Here is a 25,696-nt window from a genome sequence, read left to right as displayed (position 1 = left end):
AACTGTTGGGCCATGTCAAAAGTACTGGCATCAATCACAACTATGAATAGAACCTTACTTTACTTGATCCTTAAAAATGGTAAAAATCCACTGGTCTTGAATTTACAGATTTATCTGCAGAAAACAAGCAACACAGATGGCTTTTCTGACGAGCACTTATTCTTCAGCCTGGACATCTGCTTGGTCATCTGAATCACCTGACCATGAACATTATACAGGCAACAGAAGCGCAGGGAAGTTGGCTTTTCTGCTGAATTTTGGGAATGACTGGGAATGCCACAAGGGAGCAGAATTTTTATGTCTATTTTTTTTAATGCTAAATGAATCAACAGTGTATTACAGCCTACAGCAAACTAGCCAAGGCAAATAGTCCATTTGCTTTTCCTAGATCACCATTCTACACAACGACTAGCCTCGGAGATAACTTAGTAGATCCTTGTCTATTCTCTAGATCAGTGCTGTCCAAAACAATTTTCTTCAATGACAAAAATGTTTTATCTCTACTGTCTAATATGGCGGCCACCAGCTTCAAATGGTTATTGGCCTGTAATTACTATAATTAAGGAATTAAATTCAAAATTTTATTACAAACTTTAGTTAAATTTAAATAGCCATACATGGGAGGTAGACATTCTATTGGACAGAGCAGCATTACAACTTTCCAATAAACACAGAAATGAAGATTTTCACATTGGGGTTTCCAGAAGTACTTCTTTGTGAAATCATTCATTTGTTCTAGGGCTTCCCAGGTAGCCCTAGCGGTAAAGAAACCTCTTGTCAACTCTGGGGACAGAAGAGACGTAGTTTCAATTATCTTTATGGGAAGATCTCCTGGAGGAGGAAATGGCTACCCAGTCCAGTATTCTTGCCTGGAGAATTCCATGGACAGAGGAGCCTGGGGGGACACAACTGAATCGACTTAGCACAAGGACACTTATTTTAATGACAAAATGGGCTATCAGCAGCAGCAAAGAAGAGGCATGATACTTTCAAAAGACCAAGGAAAATAAACATTAGGAAGAGGCTACTGAACTCACCACGTGAACTGAGTTTATAAGCAAGCTCCTTCTTCCAGAGGCTAAAGGTGATCATGGCCCTGGAAGACAATTCTGTTTTCCTTGATGTGAATCTCACAATCCTAACTCTGAATATACCAGGAAAGTGGCCCTCATTGCTACCTGGAAACCCTCTGTGTACTTGGCTGGTCAGCTCCTCTCTTTACCTCCTAAATGAACTTCTGATACCTTCACTTCTCTTCAAACTTCCAACTACTTCCTCTAAACAGATATTTCACTTCCCAGTCCTCAAAAGGGAGAAGGCAATGGCACCCCACTCCAGTACTCTTGCCTGGAAAATCCCATGGACAGAGAGCCTGGTAGGCTGCAGTCCATGGGGTCGCAAAGAGTCGGACACGACTGAGCGACTTCACTTTCACTTTTCACTTTCATGCATTGGAGAAGGAAATGGCAACCCACTCCAGTGTTCTTGCCTGGAGAATCCCAGGGACGGGGGAGCCTGATGGGCTACCGTCTGTGGGGTCGCACAGAGTCAGACATGACTGAAGCAACTTAGCAGCAGCAGCAGCAGTCCTCAAAAGACAGATGGCTGGGGGAGAGAGACTGTTCCAGAAGGAGGATATGCAGATTTCAAGGCCCTGAGGCTGGAGAAGGGGAAGGAGTCAATACATCTAAAAGCCAGTGTGGCTGAGGCCAGAGAGAATGGGAAAGAGGCTGAGAGGCAGGTAGACAGGCTGGTTCCTGTTGGGTCTTGAAGGAGGTGACAGGGATTTTAGGGTCTATCCCATAATAAACACTAAAGCCACTGAAGGGTTCTAAGCCAGGTTTTAGGAAGGAAATGGAACCAGTGCACAGACAACTTCTCAAAGAGGTTGCTACCTTAGGGAGGAGACAGCGCAGCAGATGGAAGGTAATTCCTTTCCTAAGTGTCTACTCTAAGGAAGGGCTTCCCAGGTGGCTCAGACTGTAAAGGATCTGCCTGCAGTGTGGGAGACCCAGGTTCGGTCCCTGGATTGGGAAAATCCCCTGGAGAAGGAACTGGCAACCCACTCCAATACCCTTGCTTGGAGAATTCCATGGATAGAGGAGCCTGGAGGGCTACAATCCATGGGGTCACAAAGAGTCGGGCATGATTGAGCAACTAATACACATACACACATGCCAAGGAAATGATCAGGAATATGGGTAAGATTTATGCACAAAAGAGTGCATTACAGCAATATTTATACAGGTGAAAAACTGGCCCAAACTTAACTGTCCAGCATCAGAGAAGTGGCTAAAATTTTATGCTATGTCTATATGGTAGAACACCATAAAACCGTTAAAATGTTTGTGAAGCATTTTTAATTGAATGGAGAAATGGTGTGGGGAAGTGGAGGGGGGATCCAAAGTGAATTATCTTAACTATGTGAAAATATGCATAGAAAAAAACTGGAAGTAGTAGCCTGACCACTAAATGCTTTGTTTTTCGATATTTTGTTTTAATTTTCCTACAAGTACTTACATTTATTTAATCATAAAAAAAATATTTTAAAAAATTAAACCTGGGAGTATTGCCAATTTAGGAATTTAATTTCAAATAAAAAATTTGGCTCTATTTCTGTGTCCCAACATCTACAATTTCAAAACTGGGGACTTCCCCAGCAGTCTAGTGGTTAAGACACTGTGCTTCCAATGCAAGGGGCCCAGGTACCAACTCTGGTAGGAGAACTAAGATCCCTTAAGCTGTGTAGCAAGGCCAAAAACAAGAAATTTCAAAACTGGCAAATTCTTATTTGAGTTATAGTTAGGACAAATTATTTATTCAGTATTATAGTTATTCTCTGGTATTTTGTTTTCTTTTTTTTTTTTTTCCTTTACAGTCTGCCCAATTCAGAATTACTCAAGGAGTACACAAATTTGCATTACTATTTTTTATACAAATAGGTGGCAGGCCTTCTACAGTCGCCTCCTTAAACAGGAAAAGAAAAACTAGCCAATCAGAAAGTCAATTTTCTGCTGACCCTGAGATGAAATTCTTTCGAAACTGATTTAAGGGATCTCAATTTTGTTCCCATTATCTGTCATAATATTGGCTAACATACCAGATATTCCACTAAAAAAAATCTGAGATGTTAACTCATCTATATACTGTATAAAATATGCATTTTGAAGTCTCTGTTTACAGTATTTTTATAAACTGCTAAATCATTCATGTATGACACAAGACTGACTTTACAATTTTTCTCCTTTCCCTCCATCTTATCCAGCATTATGAAATATCACAATCTCCTCTCTGAAGAAAAATAAAATAAAATTTAATTAACTCCCAATCATACATGCTAATGCAGAAATCTATTGCGTAGTTTTTTTTCATCATTTATAATCAGCTTTAGAAAACAGAATAACTATTCAATAATGGGTTTTCTATAACTACACTCTACTTAAACCAGCATCAGAATCAATGAACAAAGCTTACTCAAGAAATAAAGAGATGACTGATGGCTTTTTTTCTTAACTTGCTCGCTTTGAGGCACAATTCCGAAGCAATCTCTGAGTCATGAGGATCCAGAAGTGGGGATGGGGGTACAGGATTATACTACAGGTCTGAAACTGAACCCAGGAACGTCTGAAGCAGTGTTTCCTAAACTGCATTTTGTAGTCATTTAGTGGGTTATGGAATCAACCTAGTGGACAAGATCAACACTTTTTAGAAAAGAATATGTGCATCTCACATAGGAAGGGTAAGCGTTGGCACAAGAAACTTTACCTTCAAACATACACACAGAAGTGTATGCACTGGGCTACAATACATTTCTTTTACTACGGGTTTCAAGCAAAAATCTTTAAAAGCAACAGGCTTAGAGGGCAGGTCTACTGAATAGGCTTCTTTGTGGTAAATACCAATTGGGATTCTTGCCAGGAAAACTAACAGCTCCAATTAATGAAACACTCTAATTTAACCCTTGTAGACAATTAAACTGACAGGCATTTCCTAGGAAGTATTTGTTAAGAATATTTCAAAGTGCGTTTATCTGTACTTTATTCCAAACAGAATAAGCCAGTCACAAAAATGCAAATACTGTATTTCACTTATATGAGTTAGCTAGAGTAGTGAAATTCATAGAGGCAGAATTAGAATGATGGTTACCAGGGGCTGGACCAGGGAGGGGCAGGAGAGGGAGGAGGATGCACAGTTGTTTAATGGATACACGGAGTCAGTTATGCAGGGTGAAAAACTTCTGGGGATTGGTTGCACAATAATACGAATATTCTTAACACAACTAAACTGTACACTTAAAATGGTTAAGATAGTAAATCTTATGTGTACTTTTTACCATATTAAACATTTTTTAAAAATCAAATATCCACAGGTGGCTCAAGGCTACAGTAGTGGCCTGGGCAGCTTTAGATATGGTGCCATCAGTTGTGGGAAAGTATTTCTAAGATCAATTTCTAACCATCAAAATCTTTTCAGGATTCACGACTTCCTCTTGGGTTGCAGAGTCCCTGACAAGTGCAGAGTCCCTGAGCTCACAGCATCAGAGCTGCGTCGCCCAACATCCCCCCTCTGACTGGTGACAAGAGTCTGGGTACAGGCTTAGGGGGCTGGAGTGCTGCACCTCTGTAACTAGGAGACCGCTTACAGAATGTCTAGACAAGGAAGGAGGTAGCTGCATGGGAAAGAAAGTCTTTGTCCTCAAGTTCAGTGAGTCGTTATTGAAGGGCATGAATACTCCAAGCCAAGGAGGGATTTTCTTCGTCTGAATGCCAAACTGCCCTGCCCCTTTTATCTCAAAAAAAGCTACAGTGGCCCTCATCGGTCACCGTACCCAGTAATAAGACAGCCTTGAATTGCCTGAGAGGAAGAAAATGACTGTCTGTATAAGCTACAGGTTTATTAGCTGTCTTGCAAATAACTGTGACAAAGGATCTTTACTTGCACAAAGAAATGAAACCCAAATGTCCTTACTTTCCAAGTTCCCAGCTTTACTGACCAGATTGGGTGAGTTTAAAGTCCATGTACATTAATTACCTTCTTTCAGAAAAGCAAAGAAGAATGTATTCTATGTTATTTATTGATAAATTCATTTTTTAAATCATTGGCATTCCTGCTGAATTGAAAACAGGACAAATGATACTCACTTATAAATTTCCTTTCCTATCTTTTATCTGCTATTGAGATAGTAAAGAATAAATAGGGTGTTTGGAAAAGGAATTATCCAACTGAATTGAGATGAAAACGCCAGTTGATGGAAGGTACATACATCAGACTCATCAAGTTCTGCCTGATAAATATAAAAGATGCTATTAAGTGTCTTACTGAAAGCTGAAGACAGCAGAGCACAAAGCTTTAGGACTAGACAGCCAGTGATTTCCAGCTTCTAATGTTCAATGTCTTTAATGAGGAATTACCTAATGGAAGAAAGACCACATAGGGTATTGAGTGAGTAGGCAGGTTTTGGAAGCAATCTGAGTTTAAATCTCAACCCTGTGTCACCGTTCTGTAACAGCGATAACAACAGGGTCATGGTGAGGTTCAAATGAGCTGAAACAAAAAGCGCTCAGAACGCCATCTGGGACACAGTAAGGACACATCACCGTGAGGGTGAGAAAAGGTACATGATGAAGACTGTTCCTTTGTCAAGATCTGATCTGAACAAACCAGACTTTAGAAACTTGGCTTTTTCCTTACGGTGTCTAGTGCTCCTTTACCTTTGGAAGATGTGCTCCATTGTCACTTAATGTCTTTTAAGAGCTGGTCACTATTCCCTTTCCTTAAGTCCAAGGGCAACAGCTACCTCTGACAGCTGATTCCTATAGAGTTCAATGCCACTCATTCACTGTCATATTTCTAAGCAGCACGGGATGGTTTAAGGGTGGCAGGTTGTGCATTTATTTGGTTTGGTCCACAGCACTGGCCTAAACTGGTGGCTTCCTTGGTGGCTCAGACAGTAAAGAATCTGCTTGCAATGCAGGGGACCCAGATTTGATCCCTGGGTTGAGAAGATCCCCTGGAGAAGGCAATGGCACCCCACTCCAGTACTCTTGCCTGGAAAATCCCATGGATGGAGGAGCCTGGTGGGCTGCAGTCCATGGGGTCGCTGAGGGTCAGACATGACTGAGCAACTTCACTTTCACTTTTCACTTTCATGCATTGGAGAAGCAAATGGCAACCCACTCCAGTGTTCTTGCCTGGGGAATCCCAGGGACGGGGGAGCCTGGTGGGCTGCTGTCTATGGGGTCGCACAGAGTCGGACACGACTGAAGCGACTTAGCAGCAGCAGCAGAGCTACTAAAACTTTCACTTGCACTTTCTTTCAGAGCATTGGCCTATACAGTGAGTTTGTATGTCTTTAACCTGAATTGGCAGCTAACATTGGTAAATCTAGAGATTTTCCACAGAAATTCAGATATTTAGCATCTCCTGAAAACTCAAAAGATCTGGCAACACTGGGTCCACATTCTTGCGTGCCGGCAAGATTGGAGCTGGGAAGGGGTTCCTGCCACAGTCCCCTCCACCCCCTGATACTGAGGCCAATGGAAATGTTGCCTATGGTCCCCCTTGTGCTACTGCTCTTTTTTGTACTTCTTTTCTCATTGTCAGGTCAACTGTGATCATTTACAATATTTACTTGGCCTTGTAGCCCATATGCACAGTGGCAAGGGAAGGGCACACTTTACAGACAGAGACCCTTGTTCATGTCCTGACTCCACCTTCGAACCATGGAAAACAGGCAGGTTAATGAACTCTCTCTGAGCCAGAGTTTCCCTATGTGAAAATAAGACATATTTTCACATATGTCATATAAAACATAGCACTCATATATACCTGAGATCAAATGGAAAGTACCCCGTCCTGTGGTTGTATACAGTGGATGCTCAATAAATGTTCCTTTTCCTCCCTCCTACTAGTCACTGGTCATGAGTTTACCACTTTTCCAACAATCCCTACTATGTTCCTTCATTTTCTCACTGAAGGTTTGCACCTGGCTCATCAGACACACTCACATTTCAATGTGTAACTAAAATGTGCTTAGAGGATCAGACTGGAGTGATAGAGCCTCTAGATTGAAGCATCAGTTTACAGAGAATACAAAGGACAACCATGGGCATGAAATCAGCAAAATCCAGACTACGAGAAACTCGATAGGACAAATCTAATTTCTTCAACAAAAACTGCAAAAAAAAAAAAGATGAAGAGACAAAGTTACTTAAGAGATGTACCAGCCAATTGCAATGAGTGGGACTTATTTAGAGCATGACTTAAACAATCTGTACAAAAATTTTATGACAGTTAGGGGGCATTCCCCAGTGTTCCAGTGGTTAGGACTGTGATTTTAATGCCAAGGGCCCTGGGTTCAAATGCCAATCAGGGAACTAGGATCCTACAAGAGGTGCAGCAAGGCAAAAAAAAAAAAAAAAAAAACAAAAAAAACCTATATTATTCTCTTTACTTAAAAAGTAATGCACATGACAAGATGTTTAAAATTCTTTTAAGGTTAGAAATAGCACTGTATGTGTGTGCTCAGTTGTGTCCAATTCTTTGCAACCCCATGGACTATAGCCCGCCAGGCTCCTCTGTCCATGTGCTGGACTGATCAACTTGTAAGTTTTTCGGGGGCTTAGATATCTCTTCGAGTAAGGATAACTGGGGGTAGGGAGGATGGGGAGGGATTTCAGTTTGCCTCGGTATATTAGTGCACTGGGGGAAGAGGATACCCCTGTTTCCTTCTATCTTGCTGTATCTCTTTAGACTATGAGCCCCATGAGGTCAAGGACACTTACATAATTCCTTATTTCCCCAGGAACCTAGCACACAGGCTGGCACATGATAAGACCTGGACAAATGTTTGTTGAGCAAATGAAGGGGAAAGGGTATCTATCTATATTTCATCTTCAATGACAGAAAAAGAGCAGGAAAATCTGATTTGGACATCTGATTCTCTCCCAAGCTGTGGTTCAATCAACGGGATTCATATTGGACCACACATGGAAATGGTCTGAGGAGCAGATTCCTGGACACCCTCTCCTTGGAGATTCTGATTCAGTGGGTCTGAGCTGAATTCAGAGAGTATATTTTTAACAAATGCCCAGATGATTCTGATGCATCAGTTCAGACTGGTGTGGAATATCTATTCTTATAGGTTATTAAACTTCTTTGCTTCTCAAAAGTATGATTCATTTTTTCTGACTGGCTTTATTTTCTTGGTGGGGTTTTGGTTTTTTTTTTTGAGTGTAGAAACTTTCAATATATACAAACAAGAAAAGAATACAATAAGCCCCTTTAAGGTGTTAACCAGCTTCAAGGGCCAACGACTGTCTGCCATTTTGCTTCTCAGTTTTATTTTTAAGGAAATCACTTAATTTTAATTGAATATTACTGAAATCAGCAACAGCATCAGCAGCAATACTCTTTGCCTTAAAGACCAAGGTGGGTGAAACACATCCCTGGTTAACTTGAGAGAAGTATGACAAAGATGTAGGAGGTTGTGTTTTCTCAGTCTTTGACTTAAAAACTGAGAAATCAGACTAATCACTCTACATGATAATCAGGAAGATTTGTTAGTTGTTATTTAAATGTTTGGGATCTGCACTACTTTAAAGAAATAAAATAACTGAAATCTTTAAAAATGCCTTTTAAAAAATGCATTCTTCATTTTATCATAGATGCAAAGTAAATCCTTTAGTAAGGATCATGACTTCTCTGCACTGGATAGAAAGAATTTAAGCCAGAAAAAAAAAGCTAGATATTATTTCAGGTAGTTGAATATTTCTAAATCAGTAGGACCTGCTAAGAAATATCCTTTGGATGCTTTTTCTTTCATGAGTGAAATGATCACAAACTGATTTGCTATTCCATTCCAAAATTACTTCAATTTAGGTGATTAGCAAGAGGAAATGAAGAGTGTCTATTTTGAATTTGTGAAATCAAAATTCCAGGTAATTAACAATGACTCAACTTCACCATAACCCCTGATAATTTAATGGACTACTGCTGGTACATCACCTCCCAAATACAGCCACTTAGATGATCACAAGAATAAAAAAACAAAACAAACATGATAAATAACTTACTATCTTGACATATCATAAAAGACTGGCAAATACATAAATACACAAGAACAAGCAGTATCATTCAAATTATGTATATTATATAGGTAGTTGATGCAAATAAGACTGTAATGAAATGCAACAAAAAGTGTAATAATATTCTTGGGCTGTAAAATCACAATTTCTTAACCTATATTCAGGCACTTTCAAATTTCCCACATGAAAATCTGAATTGTAATGAAAATACTTTTAAAAAAGAAAAGGAACAGTTGAAGTAGAAATAACTTATTTTCCCAATATACGGCAGTTAATAAATATGGCCTTTCAATAAGGCAGAGACCCAGGAATTAAGGACAAACACCACAGCTCAGTTATGGCAAATGAATTCATTTTCTCTTCTGGCCACATCTGATTTTGCCTCATTTTCAAGATATGCTGACAATGAGAAATATGAATAACACAAAATCTTCGACTTAATGAATGATTCAGGTGACAGCCACTAAGGAAACAGATTTTTCTATAGTCAAATCACTATTCTTCAAATCACTCCAGAATTTCTCTATAATGCAAAATACTGTAATAGGTTTCCCAACTTTTAAACATCAAAAAAATTTCAGACACCCCACATAACAGTGATTGTAGTTGGTTGGGAAATATATGCTATGAATTTAATAACATTTTAAATGCATCTGTATGACTTCTCGGGTAGCTCAGTCAGTAAAGAATCGGCCTGCAGTGCGAGACCGGGGTTCAAGCCCTGGGCTGGGAAGATCCCAGAGGAGGGAAATGTCAAACCACTCCAGTATTGCTGCCTGGAAAATCCCATGGACAGAGGAGCCTAGCTGGCTACAGTCCATGGGATCGCAAGAGTCAGACACAACTTAGCAACTAAACCACCTATATGTACTCACTGGTAATAAAATCCTGATCATCTAAAATAATCTAAAAATAATGCTAAAGATACAATATATATGACTTATGACTTATTCTGTGTCCATTCAATGTTGGGACACACTTGAATTCAAGGCCTACCTTCAAAAACTCTACCATACACAGTGATCTGTTCATCACTCAGGTGTATTTAAAATATGGAACCACTTTATAGAAAATTCAGGCTGCATGAGTATCACTTTTGAAAGAGCTCTTAGGAATTCTAGAGTGAGGGGAAAGAATTAGTTGAATGGCATCCATTTCTCAAAGATAAAACAACTGATTTTTTTTTAATGAGGAAAAAAGTATATAAGCAGCATAAGCAGTATGTTTTTCATTCAAGTTAGAAAAATACAGTCTGATCAAGTTCAGCCTTGATAAGGAAGATATTTTCCAATATATGGCAGGTTAAAAGACAGTTTTCTATCTTTTATAATGATACAAAGAAAATAAATGACTTGTATCACGTGAATAGTATACATTAGACCTGTATAGTCAGAATAATTTCTCCAAGAGAATACATTATGGTTTTTTATTAATAAAAAAGAATCAGATAGACTCAGATTCCAAGTGCAGCTCGTCCAACCACTAAGTTCTTCATCTATAAAACATGGCCATGATGTCTACCACATACTGTTATGGGGATTAAATGAGATGTTAAACGCAGAGTATCTGGAATAGAAGAACATTCAGGGAAGGTTTGGTCTTAAAGACCAAATAAATTCCCAGGGTTCTGGGAATGTAATGATTATGGAGATACATTAAAGACTGTTTTTTAAATATACAGGTATATGTTTAGCTTCCAAAAGCATTCCCTGTGGGAAAAACTGGGGGCTATTGAACAAGTCACATCTAAGTTTCTTGTATTTCCTTCTGTTCTCATTTCTGACATTGCTGCCATTGTGATCACTAATTTGGCAAGGTTGCTACAAAGGATGACCTTCCTATTCCCACCATCTGTTTTCCTCGCCTACATAAATAGTCTATTGTCTATTCTGATCTTTTCCCATTAGTATGATTTGTTATGTATCTGTTAATGCTGTAAACTGGGATTTAAATAAACTTCCCATTCACTCTTAAAACAGTGGTATACCCTCTGTCCCTATAAAACATATCAGGTATACATTCATTTCCTACAGAAGAAATTCAAATCTTGCTAGTATGAAACCACAGGGTTACTTTATGTCTAGCAAAATGGATTTGAAAACTACTTTGTAGCAACTTCTCTGTCAATCCAGTGGTTAAGATTCCAAGCTCCCAATGCAGAGGCCATGGGTTTGAACCTGGTCTGGGAACTAAGATCCAACTAAGATTCCTCATGTGACTTGGCAGGGCCAAAAAAAAACAAAAACAAAAACCCCTTTGTAAGTGCCCATTAATGCTAAAGCCACTTGGTGTGTTAAAAACTATCAGGAAATTTATCCCATTTTATTACCAAAAAGGAACCTACATACATATATATGAACATATTAGTGTGTGTGTGTGTAAATACATATACATGTGAATGTAAATACCCATTTATGCAAAAATAAATATATACTATAGATAGAAGGAAGGGAGAGAGGAAAGGAGGGAAGTAGGAAGAAAAAAGAAGCACCTAGAAGGATTCATATTATCCTTAGTGTTGCAAGTGGGACTAAGCATGGGCTATAGAGATAGAAACTTCCCATTTTATCCACTTATGTCATTTTAAATATCTTTATAGCAAGCTCACATTGCTTTATTGGTCTTCCCAGGCAGTGCTAGTGATAAAGAACCTGCCTACCAATGCAGGAGACATAAGAGACTCAGGTTTGATCCCTGGACCTGGGTCAGGAAGATCCCCTGGAGTAGGGTATGGCAACCCACTCCAGTATTTTTGCCTGGAGACTCCAAGGACAGAGGAGCCTGGCAGGCTACAGTCCACTGAATTGCAAAGAGTCGGACACGACTGAAGTGACCAGGCATGCGTGCATGCATTGCTTTATTGGATTTTTAATTATTTTTAAAAATCTGATTACTTCAGGGCTCAAGAAAGGACATTTTAAGACATCTCATTTAATTATTTTAGGTCAGTAAGCACTGCTAAGTGAAATTTTAAAATACACTAAGGTTTTACTTTGAGAGGATAAAAAGATATTCAGATGAGCCTTTGATCACTGTATGATTTTTTTTAATTTTATATTAGGGTATAGCCAATTAACAAACTGTGACAGTTTCAGATAAATGGCAAAGGGACTCAGTCATACATATACATGTATTCATTCTCCCCCCAAACCCCCTCACATCCAGGCTGACACATAACATTGAGTAGAATTCCATGTGCTATACAATAGATCCTTGTTGGTTATCCATTTTAAATATAGCAGTGATCACTGTATGAATTTAACTAGGACTTTTAAGAAGTGATATGAATTACTAATATGTACTTTGACCCCCTAAGCATGTACAAGCACTGTGTGCAACCTAAGAGGAAAATGGAGCTAAAATGATTTTCTCAAGGTCTATATCATCAAGAAGAGGCGCTCATGTAAACCACCAAGAGGAAAAGGGCAGTAGCCCAACTTAAGACAATGATCAGCAATGCTCATGGAACCCTTCAGGAACACCGAGCTCACTTTAGGGAGTAGATTAAGCACTGGGAGATTCAGGTTAAACACATAACCATTAAAAACAGAAGAAGAAGGGAACGTTAACCATCTCAAGCTCTTTCTGTTACCGAAACGGCTCAAGCTGGGAGACCTCCAACTTCCTCCCATTCTAGTCACCCACCTGTTTCAGTTCATCACCATTCCACACCTCCTGGTGGAGGCCCTAAGGATGCTGGAAATTTCTGGAGGGAATAGGACAGGTGGGTGTGATTGACATGTACATCATGTGAGTCCTTCCCACTCATCCCACCTCCTCCCCTCCAGTGTCTGTTCAAACTGCTCTCACTATCCACATCCAACACTATGAATAGTATCATACACTTCAACCAACCTTCACTTTCTGGTAATGACCTAGACCAACGCAGCCCAAAAGAAATACAGTGCAAGACAGGTGAATCACATATGTAATTTTATGTTTTCCAAGAGCCGCAGTTAAAAAAGTAAAGAGAAATTGATTAAATTACTTTTAACAATGTATTTTGTTTAAATCAAATATATCCAAAATATTAATTCAAAATATAGACATACCTCATTTAATTGTACTTTGTTTTACTGCACTTCACAGATAATTGTGTTTTTTACAAACTGTAGATTTGTGGCAATCCTGAGTACACCAAGACTATAGATACTGTTTTCCCAACAGCATCTGCTCACTTTCTGTGTCACATTTTGGTAATTCTCACAATATTTCAAGGTTCTTCATTATTGTTATATTTGCTATGGTTATCTGTGATCAGTGCTCTTTGATTTAATATAAAGATAACTCACAGAAGGCTCAGATGATGTCAGCATTTTTTAGCAATCAAGTATTTTTAAATTAAGGCATATACATTTTTTAGACATAATGCTATTGTACACTTATTAGACTACATGATAAACATAAGTTTTATAGGCTCTGGGAAACCAAAAAATTCATATGACTTGTTTTATTTTGATACTTGCTTTATTGCAGTGGTCTGGAACCCAACTCACACGATCACCAAGGTATGCCTGCATAATCAACATAAAATCATTAATAAGCTGTATTTGTCCTTGTCATGTGCAGCAATATGGATGAGCCTAGAGAGTAATCTGCTCTGTGAAATAAGTTAGAGAAAGGCAGATATTGTATGTTTACACTTACATGAGAATTTTAAAAATAAAACAAATCAGTATAACAAAACAGAAAGAGACTCACGGATATAGAGAACAAACTAATGGTTATCAGTGGGGAGAGGGAAGGAAGGAGGGACCAGATAGGGATATGGGGGTCAAGAGGCACAAACTACTATGTATTAAAAATAAATTACAAGGATATATTGTATAACACAGGGAACATAACCAATATTTCATAATAACTTAAAATGGAGTCTAATCTACAAATATATTGAATCACTATGTTGTATACTAATATAATACTATAAATCAACAATACTTTAATAAAAATAACTAATATTTTAAAATCTTCTTTTCCTATAAATGTTTTAAATCTGGTGTAAATTTTACATTTACAATACATCACAATTCAGACTAACACACAATTGTAATATATCACAATTCAAGTAATCAGTAGCCACATGTGGCCTGTGGCTAGTGGCTATTGAACAGCACAAACCTAGACTCCCACGCCAATGAAAATCATCCCAAATCTTTACAATGATGATTATTGCTGGATAAAGGGATCATGGGTGGTGTTTTAAAAATAACTTTGGCTTACCTGTATCTTTTATTGTCCTCCAACAAACACAGATTGCATGTGTTTATGTATTTTTAAAACTTGTGATTGTAAGTGTCTTTGACATATAGGGAGAATTTCAACGAATGAATCTTCACATTCATGCTCTAATACAAGTTATTGTTCTAATGGCACATGTGGCATCTGGCTTCCCAGGTGGTTCAGTGGTAAACAATTTGCCTGCCAATTCCGGAAAACGGGGCTTTGATCCCTAGGGGTCAGGAAGATCCCCTGGAGAAGGAAATGGCAACCCACTCCAGTACTCTATCGCCTGGGAAACCCCATGGACAGAGGAGCCTGGTGGGCAACTATCCATGAACTCACAAAGAGACACGACTGAGTGGCTGAGCAGGCGCACACATGTGGCGTTAGCACTTGTCTTCACTTCAACCTATCTGTCAATTCATACTTAGTTCCTATGTTTCACCACTATAAATTATTCTCCCAGTTGCATGCAGCCCACCCACCTTCTCCTTCTGCAGAGCACTGGGTTGAAGTTACAGTATGCCCAGAAGAAATATTTCCCATACTCTCAACACCTCTGCAAAAATACCATGCACAATTTCTAGTTCTGCTTTAGTAGAACTAGGGTCACTGGTATATGACTCCGAGAACTCAAATTCAAATTAGAGAAAAAGCTACTGTCTTCAGTGCTGCTTCAAATTTATTTTAAAATAGGTTTGTTATTTACTAATTATTTAAAGTTAGATATATTCAAAAGCTATTATATGCCCCACTTTGGCTTCTTAACAAAAAAAAAGACAAGCAACATAAACAATTAATTTTTTAATCAAAGAATGCACTTCTCACCTCAAAGATTTTGACATAATTATAAAAACCATAAAATTATGGTTTTGGTGTTTAAATACAGAAACAGTCTAGTCCCTGGAAAATGGGAACATGAGGTGGACACAGCTTAAGAAGTTAAATGGACTTAAGTTAGGAAACTAAGGTGTGAGCAGTTACTTTAAATACCTATAGATTTTTAAATTTATGTTAAAGTTTGTTTTCATGAAGTGTTTGCCATTCTAACAATGATACCTTTGCCCTTTTCTCCTAGGCTTTGGAAGGTGGCATGTGGAATCCTAAAATGGGGAGTTCTGACACCTGGATTTCAGTTCTCACTGCCAGCTGCCAACCAGCTATATGACCTTGGGAGCAGTCCATTCACCCTGCTGGGTTCAGCCTCACCGGCTGTGAAGAGAAGGTTGACAGTACAGCCCTTTCTCAGGCTGCTTCCAGCTTGCCATTCCTGACCTTTGCACTAATCTCTCTCTATCCCATTATCCCAGAAACACTTGCCTCCTCATGCATCTCCTGCTTGCAAAAGGAGAAGATGGCTGGCAGCACAGGAGTGAAATGGGAAAGAAAGTCTGTTTTATTTTAAAATCTCAAATGAGTCACTTTTCAAGAATGTATCATTCTCTGGTGCCTGAGTGCTTGGTCATGATGTCAAATCATCATGACCAATAAAACTTCCAATAAAACTTGCTCTAAGAACCTGGTATTTGTTCCACGTACTGTTCTTAGATGATGTTTACACTAGACATTCATCTCTTTTAAGAGCCACTTGTAGGTACAAAACAGCACAGAAGTTATCAAACAGCTATCAGCAGCCAGATAAAAATCACAGTTTTAATCAGGTCTTTGCACCAGCTTTTGATAAATAAGGAAAATTACAGCTTCCCACATTTCCCACATAACCTCCCCAGAACCTTGCAGCACTGTAAAATCTAGCCTGCTCCAAGAATCACGTCCTTACCCTTTAGGGCTGGCTGTAGCCATACCCAGGAGAGCTCTCCTTCCGGTAGACCCTCTCCCCACCCCCACCAAAGCTTAAGTCAGGGGGCAGCTGATGTTAACTGTGGTCTGTGCTGATTCCGCCAGGCCTGATTTTTCATGCTGCCATTTTGAATTAATAGAGGTTTCCTCTGCAACGGATGCATCTTCTAATCAGGCCTGGAACACAGTAGGCACCGGGACACACACACACACACATACACCACCGGGGAGATGGACATAAGCATAATTCAAGACACTTGCAAGCGAGAATTAAACAGCAAATCCGGAAAGACAGTATTAGTTAACAGAGCCCTACCAAGACAGTGTGGAGCCACAGCAAACGACTCTTTCCTTACATGCGTCTGAGTTTAATGGGCAAATTTAACCCCTAAATCTTAGTTCTCGTCAATTTCTCTAAAGTTCAAGCGTCCCTCCCGCTTTGCGTCCCTCCCACTCGTTTCAGACCTCAGGAGAAATGTAACCCAATAATCCGCGATGCGACAGACCAGCGAACGGAGGGCGCAAAGGCAAGCTGAAGTGGATAATCATCTCAGAAATACGAGTGCCTTTGATCACTAAGTGCCCCAGAGCCACCGCGTTAACTTGCCCAGACATCCCCCGTCCCCAAGAGCCTCGCTGGGTGTGGCTTGAGGGTGGGGTGGGGTGTTGTGACAAGTCCTTCGGCCCGGGTAGACTCCAGCAATAGCTGACACGTTTGCCCTTAGCGGGAGGGTAGTGCTCTGGTCACGATTCGGCGACCACAGACCGGTGTAAGCGGGGCAGAGCCCGGCCCAGGGCAGCGGGCCGGCCCGGCAGCCATGTTCGCGCGAGCCCGCCGGTGCGGCAGGTGCGTTACCTACCGAGAAGGTGCCAGGCTCGCTCGGCCACCAGTGATGCGCCAGTGCGAGCCGGGATCCCCCGGAGCGAGGGGGTGGCGAGGGCGGGGGTGGCACGGGGTACACACCCCAGCGGGCCAGCAACTGGGATAGCAGGCAACGGAAACACAGGAAAAGCGGCCTGGGCGAGCGAGAAGAGTTAAAAAGAAGTTGCGGGGGCGGGGGTGGGGGGCGGTGGAGGAGGATGGGGGGGAGGATGAGGTTGGGGTGTGGAGGGCAGGAGCAGGTTCCAACCAGGCTGCAGTGCTCGCGCCCTAGGGTGGGGCATCCCTCTCCTGCGCCCCCGCAGTCTGCAGCCCAAATCACCTTCCCCCACCCCCAACCCCGGACTGAGGCCCCCCCGTCTAGTGATCCCCTAGAGACCCCCAGCCAGCATCCGCGGGATTCTGCCCCAGGTAGCGCCACCCGCGGGTCTGGAGAGGCAGCCGGAGGCGACCAGAGGCACACGGGGGACAGGGATGGCGGATCAGGGTGAAACCCGCCGGGGGAAGCGGCTGCAGACGCCCTGCGCTCCCAGGGGTGCCCTGCACGGCTCACCTGGGGGGCGGCGGGCTCCGGGCTCTGGGCTCTGCTCTGCGGTGCCGATGCGCGGCCGGCGAGCGTGCGCGTGCTGCGGCTGCGGCGATTACAGTGGCGACGTCGGGGGCTGCAGCTGCAGCGTCGGAGGCGGCCGTCGGGCGCTTCCCCCTCCCCAGACTCCCAAAGCTGCGGGCCGCCGCCCCCAGCTAACAGCTGGCCGGGCTCACGTGACCGCGGGGCCCACCCTCCCTGCCGCCGCTGCCGCCGCCTCCGCCTCCTTCCTCACACCCTGGCCCCGGGCCGGGCCGCGCCGCACCCACGCTAGGCCTGATTCCGGAGGGCGCCTGGGAGCAGAAGGGACGGCTCAGAGGGCGAATCTCACCGAGGAAAGTGGCTCTCCCTTTGCTCGATCTTTATTTCTTGATCACAGCCGGGCTTGCGTCTCTCTCCCTCTCAAGCGAGACCTCGGGCTTTAAGGAGTCAGACCCCACTTACTCTGGCGCCTCTCCGGGATTCCTCTGTTTCGGTTGCTACGTGCGGGCCTCTGTGCCTAAGCGAGATTTCTCCGCGGATGAAACGTGTCCAATACTTTGTCGACTCATATGTCCAAGCCGACTCCCTCCCTGGGTTTAATTACGGTTCTGCGCCATGTTGATAAGCCAGACCGTGTCCCATACTTAAAGACAGTGAAACACAAAGAGGTTAAGCAACTCGTCCAAGGTCACGTAGCAGGTAGCGAAGCCAAGATCCCAAACCTAGGTTAATAAATCTATAGACAGGTACCGAGTGCGTTGATGCTGACGTCAAGGTCATTGGTCAGGACATGACTATCCATCCATCTGTTACTAGAACAGACTCTACCTTTTATAAACTAATAAGAAAAGACCATGTTTACCTATGGCTGATTCATGTTGATGTATGGCAGAAACCAACACAATATTGTAAAGCAGTTATCCTTCGATTAAAAATAAATAAATTTTTAAAAATTCATTGAAAGAAAAGATCATCTCAAAATATATGAAGAGATGGTTCACAGGAAAACAAACTGCAATACCCCTCAGGCACATGAAAAAAAATATTCAAGCTCCCTTAACTGTAAAGCAAATACAGATACAATGTAGCATTTTCCACGTGTCAGAGTAGCAAAAATCAAAGTTTTATAACTTCCATAGAGGATAACTTGGCAATGCCTCCCCAAATTACAAATATGTACATAGTCTTTGACCTAAAGATTCCATTTCCGGAATTTATCCTACAGGTGTACCAACACAAGTGTGAAATAATACGAATACAAGGTTATCCATTGCTACATCCTTTATGCTAGCAAAGATTGCCAAGACTATGCCCATCAATAGAGAACTGTTCAAATATATAACTGCACATGTACAATGGAATGCTATCCAGCTATTTAAAAAATGAATACTGATCTACGTACTGATATGAAAGATTTCCAATCTATAGTAAGGGTGGGGTAGCCATGTGAAGAACACTGTGTAAATGTGTTATGAGTTGTGGGGGGAAATACGCCTGTACTCATTTGAAAACGCACAGACTATCTTTGCAAGGATACCTAAGAAAGTGTAATAGTAGATGGCACCGGGGAGAACTGGGTTACTGAATGCAGGAGAGGGAAGGAGACTTTTTTTTTTTAACATCTTTCAATGTTAAGCCTGTGGTTGTGGTTTGCCAGGAGTGAAAGAATAGTGGGAGAGGGCTGGGGTAATCAAGGCAGATACTGCAGAATAGAGCAGTGGTCATAGAATCCTGGAGCACAAACGGACCTGATTATGCATTTAATCCAACCATGGAAACTGTCTTTTTAACTTTTATCTTTATAATATAGTAGATTTTGTTTTTGTTTAGATAGAGTATAATTGGATCTTCATTCAGTCAGACGACTTCCCTGGTGGCTCAGATGGTAAAGCATCTAAGTTCGATCCCTGGGTCAGGAAGTTCCCTGGAGAAAGAAATGGCAACCCACTCCAGTACTCTTGCCTAGAAAATCCCATGGACTGGTGTCCATCAGGTCGAAAAGAGTTGGACACGACTGACTGACTTCACTTTCACTTTCAGTCAGACACTCTTTGCCTTTTAATTGGAGCTCTTAGATCAGAGGCTCTTAAACCTGGGAACATTTGGCAATGTCTGGAGACATTTTTGTTGTCAGGATGGCAGAAGTGAAGGAGGTCTCTACTGGCACCTAGCACATAGAGGCCAAGGATGCTGTTAAATATCCCAAAATACAAAATACAGGTCCCCACAACTAAGAACTGTGTTGTGCTGTGCTAAGTCTTTTCAGTCATGTTGGACTCTTCGCGACCCCATGGACTGTAGCCCGCCAGGCTCCCCTCTCCATGGGATTCTCTTGGCAAGAATACTGGAGTGGGTTGCCATTTCCTCCTCCAGGGGATCTTCCCCACCCAGGGATCAAACTTGAATCTCTTATGTCTCCTGCATTGGCAGGTGGGTTCTTTACCACTAGCACCACCTGGGAAGCCCCAACTAAGAATTTTCCAGCCCTAAATGTTGGCAGCATCGGGGTTGAGAAACTCAGGTGTGCTGCTGCTGCTAAGTTGCTTCAGTCGTGTCCGACTCTGGCTACCCCATAGACTGCAGCCCACCAGGCTCCCCTGTCCCTGGGATTCTCCAGGCAAGAGTACTGGAGTGGGTTGCCATTGACCATTTCTATTTAATGTAATTATCAATATGATAGGTTTTCAATGCAGCATCTTGCTGCTGCTGCTGCTGCATCGCTTCAGTCATGTCCGATTCTGTGCGACCCCATAGACGGCAGCCCACCAGGTTCCCCCATTGCTGGGATTCTCCAGGCAAGAACACTGGAGTGGGTTGCCATTTCCTTCTCCAACGCCCGATAGTGAAAAGTGAAAGTGAAGTCACTCAGTCGTGTCAGACTCTTAGCAACTCCATGGACTGAAGCCTGCCAGGCTCCTCCGTCCACGGAATTTTCCATGCAAAAGAGTACTGGAGTGGGGTGCCATTGCCTTCTCCGAACATCTTGCTACTTCTACTTATTCTGTTCTTTTTTGTTTGCTTTTTGCTCTTTCCTTTGAAGAATTGTTTTCATATTCCATTTTACAACCATTATTGTAAATAATGAGAAAAACAAAGTTCAGTTCAGTTGCTCAGTCATGTCCGATTCTTTGTGACCCCATGGACTGACAGGGGAGCCTGGTGTGCTGAAGTCCATGGGGTTGAAAAAAAAATTATTAGCCATACTGGTTGTTTTATTTTTTTTTAATTTTCCTAGAATTTACAATATGCATCTTAAACTTATCACTGTCTACCTTCAAATAGTACAATTTCAGACATAATGAAGAACACTTTCAACCGTATACCCATCATCCACCCCATTTTTCCTGCTATCGCTGTCATTTGTTTAGATGCAAGTTATATGATAATGAGCTCTTTCAAGTTTTGTCTGAAAATGTCATCACTTTACTTTCATTTTTGAAACTTTTTTTGGGAAACATAATTTTCGGTTGAGAGCTTCGTTTTTTTCAGCACTTTAAAGGTACCATTCTATTGTCATAAATAGTCTATTGTCAAACAAGACTTGCAAAGTTTCTGAAGGAAAGTCTGTGTTTGATTGTATTTCTCCCTCTGTACATAATATGTCCTTTTTTTCTCCTATGGTGGATTTTAAGAGTTTTTTCTTTGACACAGGTTTTGAGCAATATGGTTATAATGTACCTTGGTCTGTTTTTTTTGTTTGTTTGTTTTTCCTATGTTTATCCCATTGGGGCTTACTGAGCTTCTTGGATCTATACATTTATAGTTTTCATCAATTAGGAAACATTTTGGCTATTATATTTTTAAATATTTTACCCATTGTACCCTGTCCTTCCCAAATTGAGACCCCAATTATAATTTATTAGACCCCTTGATATTGTCCCACAGATCACTGAGAATCTCTTCTTTCCCTCTCTATACTACTCTTTATACTCTCTTCATTTTGAATAATTTCCGTTGATACTTCTTCAAGTTTTCTTATCTTTTCTTCTGCAGTCTCTAATCTACTAATGGTTAATACTGTCATGAAAGTTTATTTTTCTCTTTGTTTTTATTTTTTCAAAGGGGCTTTTATACTTCTCCTGGTCTGAGGAATCCCTTAATCCCTCTTCATCCCCACAGTACATATCTCAGGTCTACAGACCTCACTTGGCCTGATTGAGATCTGAACCTGACCATCTCTCACAGCTTCAGCAACCAGGCAGAGTGAAGCAAAGTCGCACAGTAAAAGGAATTCAATGCCACCTGTCAATTGAAGTTTTATGTAAGATACTTTATTCTGTATCTCTCTTAAATTCTACTCTACTTTTTAGACTATCCATTTCTCATACACATTTTCCTTTAAATATCAGATCATATATATTGTAATAGCTGTTTTAAAGTCCTCATATGCTAATTCCATCATTTCTATTTTTAGTCTTTTATTGGTTGTTTTATCTCCTGCTTCTTTGTCTCTTTTGTAATTTTTCATTGGATGTCAGTCTTTGTGAATTTTACGTCGAGTGATGGATTTTTTCTTATATTTCTTTAAAGGTTGTTGGACTTAGTTCTTAAGAATCATTTTCACACGAGACATGTTTATAAACTGTTTAGAACCTTCCTAGGGTGGCTTTCGGCTTCCCGGGTGGCTCAGTGGTAAAGAATCCACCTGCCAGTGGCAACCCACTCCAGTATTCTTGCCTGGAAAATTCCATGGAGAGAAGAGCCTGGTGGGCTGCAGTCCATGGGGTTACAAAGAGTCAGACACAACTGAGCATGCGCACAGGGTAGCTTTAACTCTGACTACTTTGGTTTTTACGAAGGTATGATTCACCTATTGGCTCTAATGAATGTTCCATGTAATCAGTCAGGTGATTCTGGCTGGTAGGAATTTGGACAATTCCCAGTTTTGTGGGAGCTTTGGGAATTTTTTGTTGCATAGCTATGCAACAGTTGTTCTTTCCTCAGGAGTTATTCTTTGCCCTCCCTTGTGGTGACTTACCATATGCATGCACAGATTGGTCTTCTCTGAGTGACTCAAGAAAAATTTTATGCAAATTTCTGGGCTTTTTTCTGTTTAGTTTTCTCTTCTCCAGAGCTCTGCCGACAAATTCTAGCTGCTTTGACCTCCTTCAACTCTGATGTCTGTTTCTTCAATCCTACAAGACAACTGGGCTCTGTTTTGTTTTCCTTCTTTTTTATCATGTATGGGTCAGGAATTGCCTCCAAACAGAAGAAAACTGGGGTAACTGCAGCTTTTATCTTATTTGTTTCCTTTCTCTTGAGAATCCCAGTCCTGTTCTTCTAGTTGTTCATGGGTTGTCCAATGTCTGATAAAATTTGTTTCACATATTTTGTCCAGTTTTCTAGTTGTTCACAATAGGATAGCAAGTCCCATAGCAATTCTTCCTTCATGGACAGATGTGGAAGGCAAGGAACACTAATCTTAATGCCCCTAAGGAACCAAATGTCCAGATACAACTAGACTCACCCGCACTGCAGGAAGATTCTTCACCAGCTGAGCCACCAGGGAAGCTCTAAGAACTGTAAATGCATAGTTTATACTTACAGAACTTCGTCAACATACTGATAGAACAAGGAACATTTATTGGACACGTGTACCAGGAATGCACTATTGCTGCAAAGATGAAAAAGGTGTATCATTCCCACCTTTCAAGAAGTTAGAGGCAAGCAGGGAAATAATAATTAAGTATAGAGGTCATATATGTATATATTGTATGTTGCTGTCAGGGTAATATGAGTTATGCATAGATAAATACATTAATTTAGCAATTTGAGAAATATAAACAAGTTTAAAAGATAATCATAAATGAGGATTAACCAAACCCAGACCACCTAAAAAAATAAACTGATGATAGGACTTGCCTGGTGGTCCAGTGGCTAAGACTCTGAGCTCCAAATGCAGGGGGCCTCGGGTTTGATCCCTGGTCAGGAACCTACATGCCACAACTAAAACCCAGCACAGCTGAATAAATAAATATAAGACTATTAAAAAAAATTGATGATGATTTTGCCTTTTCTTCAACCAGTGTTACTGGTTGTCTAAAGACCCCTGTGCAATGATTTTGAGGAACTGAAGTGCATGTGTAATTGAGAAATGCATTTAACACATTGCATGTAGAGGTATTTTCCACTTAGTACTTCTTTTAGTGCAATTATAGGAGGAGGAAAAGATCTATCATTGGGTAACTCTCATGAGGATGAATGACAGACGATATTATGTGAGTGAGACACTTATGTATGGGTAAGAAAGCCTGTGTAACGTCTTTGTATGTAATCTTATGAGAACCAAAGAAAGGAGATGACAGGATGCCATGGGAAAAAGAGAATGAAAAGCACTAGTTAAGATTAGTCAGCCACCTGAGTTAATCCTATGACAACCATGTTTAGGAGGTTAGTTTTCTGAATTTGGCTACCATGGTAACAAACCTTTAGAATGCCCTCAAAACAATTTACAGAATGACTGCCCGTATTGAGTATAGGCAACACTGAGAGAATATAAGTATGCATATCTATTTTAAAATTATTTTTAGAATTTAAATGATCAATCTGACCTTTTAAATATGCAGTTTAGACAACCATAAATTGTATTTTAGCAAAAAGGTGTAAAATCCTACTCATATAATTAGATGATGGGCTTGTAAGTTCAGTTATTCAAATGTGTCATCTCAATGAGTGGCTCCTCTTTAATTTTGAATAAGACAGCAGTTCATGAATGTTCAGGACCTGGTTTTAGAAACAAATTATATATGCTTGACATTCATTGCTGCAACTTTAGGACTCATTCATGGGTTTAGCCAACTGAGCAGATCATTTAAAGAACAGTTGCTAAAACTTCATCTTATGATCATCAAAGAGCAGACTAGGAGATTCTATAATCAGACTTAGGAGTTTCAACCTAATCCTTTCTTGTTTTCCTAGTTTACAATGTGTAGAAAAGGTTGACCTCGTGCCATGTATGGTTTTAAAATAGTGTTTGCTTTGAATACTCTAGTGACACCTGTGGCCGGCTTTTAATAGATGAAAGCTCGTTTTCAATTGTAAATGTTGAGCCTTTTATGTTGACAATTTTAACATCACTGCTCACTTGAGATAATATATGACTCTATCAGAAGTTACTATTAGTTATTTTCCAGTTCTTCGGGGAAAAAAAGTCTGTCTAAATTGCTGTAGAAATTTTGGTTTCAATTAAAAGATTTCCTTCATGCTCTTAGTGATTAAACAATGATTTCATCTATTGAGAGAATTTATGAAATTTCTGATTCTAGTGAAAGAGTATTTTGTTTGGGGTGCTCTTTTGTGTTCTATGAAAGACCAAAAAATTCGTATTATTTCATTTTTTGTCAGTTTAATCTCAGAGAACTGACGATAATCTAGATATATATATATAGATACTGTAGTTCTTAAATCCATGATTATTCTTTCTTTTCCATTGACTTTCTACCTTAATCATAAACCAAGTTCTACGTTTTTACTATTCTTATACACCCCTTATACCATTATACTGTTCTTGCTATTGCTATTGCTAAGTCACTTCAGTCGTGTCCGACTCTGTGCGACCCCACAGACAGCAGCCCACCAGGCTCCCCCATCCCTGGGATTCTCCTGGCAAGAACACTGGAGTGGGTTGCCATTTCCTTCTCCAATGCATGAAAGTGAAAAGTGAAAGTGAAGTTGCTCAGTTGTGTCTGACCCTCAGCGACCCCATGGACTGCAGCCTTCCAGGCTCCTCCATCCATGGGATTTTCCAGGCAAGAGTACTGGAGTGGGGTGCCATATACTGTTCTTATTATATCTCTTATACCATTAGCTCTAGCTCTTACATGTGCAAAGGATTTGACCTTTTGCATATGCAGAGTGATTTATTCCTGAGAACTGGAATCTGGGTTTGGTTCTATTTGAATTTCAAAAAGCACTGCTCATATTTTTTGAAACAAAAATTAAAAGAGATTATTTTACCATCATATGAATTTCAAAGCTTACTAATTTTTCTTTACCATGAATACAAAGAAAGGATTGAGCTTTAAAAATTATTAGAAAATTTCAAGAATAGCCAAACACATAGAGGAAGTACACTGTTAGCTTAGGGGCTGGGGGGGGGAAAGTACTACCAGTGGGTATAGGGTTTCTTTTTGGGGTAATGAA

General features: G+C 40.7%; 1 protein-coding gene across 7 annotated transcripts in view; it reads right to left on the bottom strand.

Annotated features, from left to right (window-relative positions):
• The window catches only part of SCRN1 (secernin 1), a 59,196-nt gene extending 41,272 nt beyond the window's left edge, over positions 1-17,924 (bottom strand). The window contains exons 1-4 of one of the 7 annotated variants that reach the window (XM_055590491.1): positions 17,540-17,676; positions 16,967-17,123; positions 13,553-13,600; positions 12,732-12,792 (exon numbers count right to left, since the gene is read on the bottom strand). The gene's annotated coding sequence lies outside the window, so the exon portion shown is untranslated. Of the gene's footprint in view, positions 1-12,731; positions 12,793-13,552; positions 13,601-16,966; positions 17,124-17,539; positions 17,677-17,903 lie in introns of those variants that run through there. The other 6 variants (XM_055590492.1, XM_055590495.1, XM_055590494.1 and 3 more) reach the window with 6 other exon arrangements.
• Between the last annotated feature and the right edge of the window lie 7,772 nt (positions 17,925-25,696).

Source organism: Bubalus kerabau, chromosome 8, assembly GCF_029407905.1.
Source record: "Bubalus kerabau isolate K-KA32 ecotype Philippines breed swamp buffalo chromosome 8, PCC_UOA_SB_1v2, whole genome shotgun sequence".
In the NCBI taxonomy this organism is placed as follows: Eukaryota; Metazoa; Chordata; class Mammalia; order Artiodactyla; family Bovidae; genus Bubalus; species Bubalus kerabau.
Note: the sequence above shows the minus strand (reverse complement) of the source record. Positions and strands in the feature narration are given on the sequence as shown.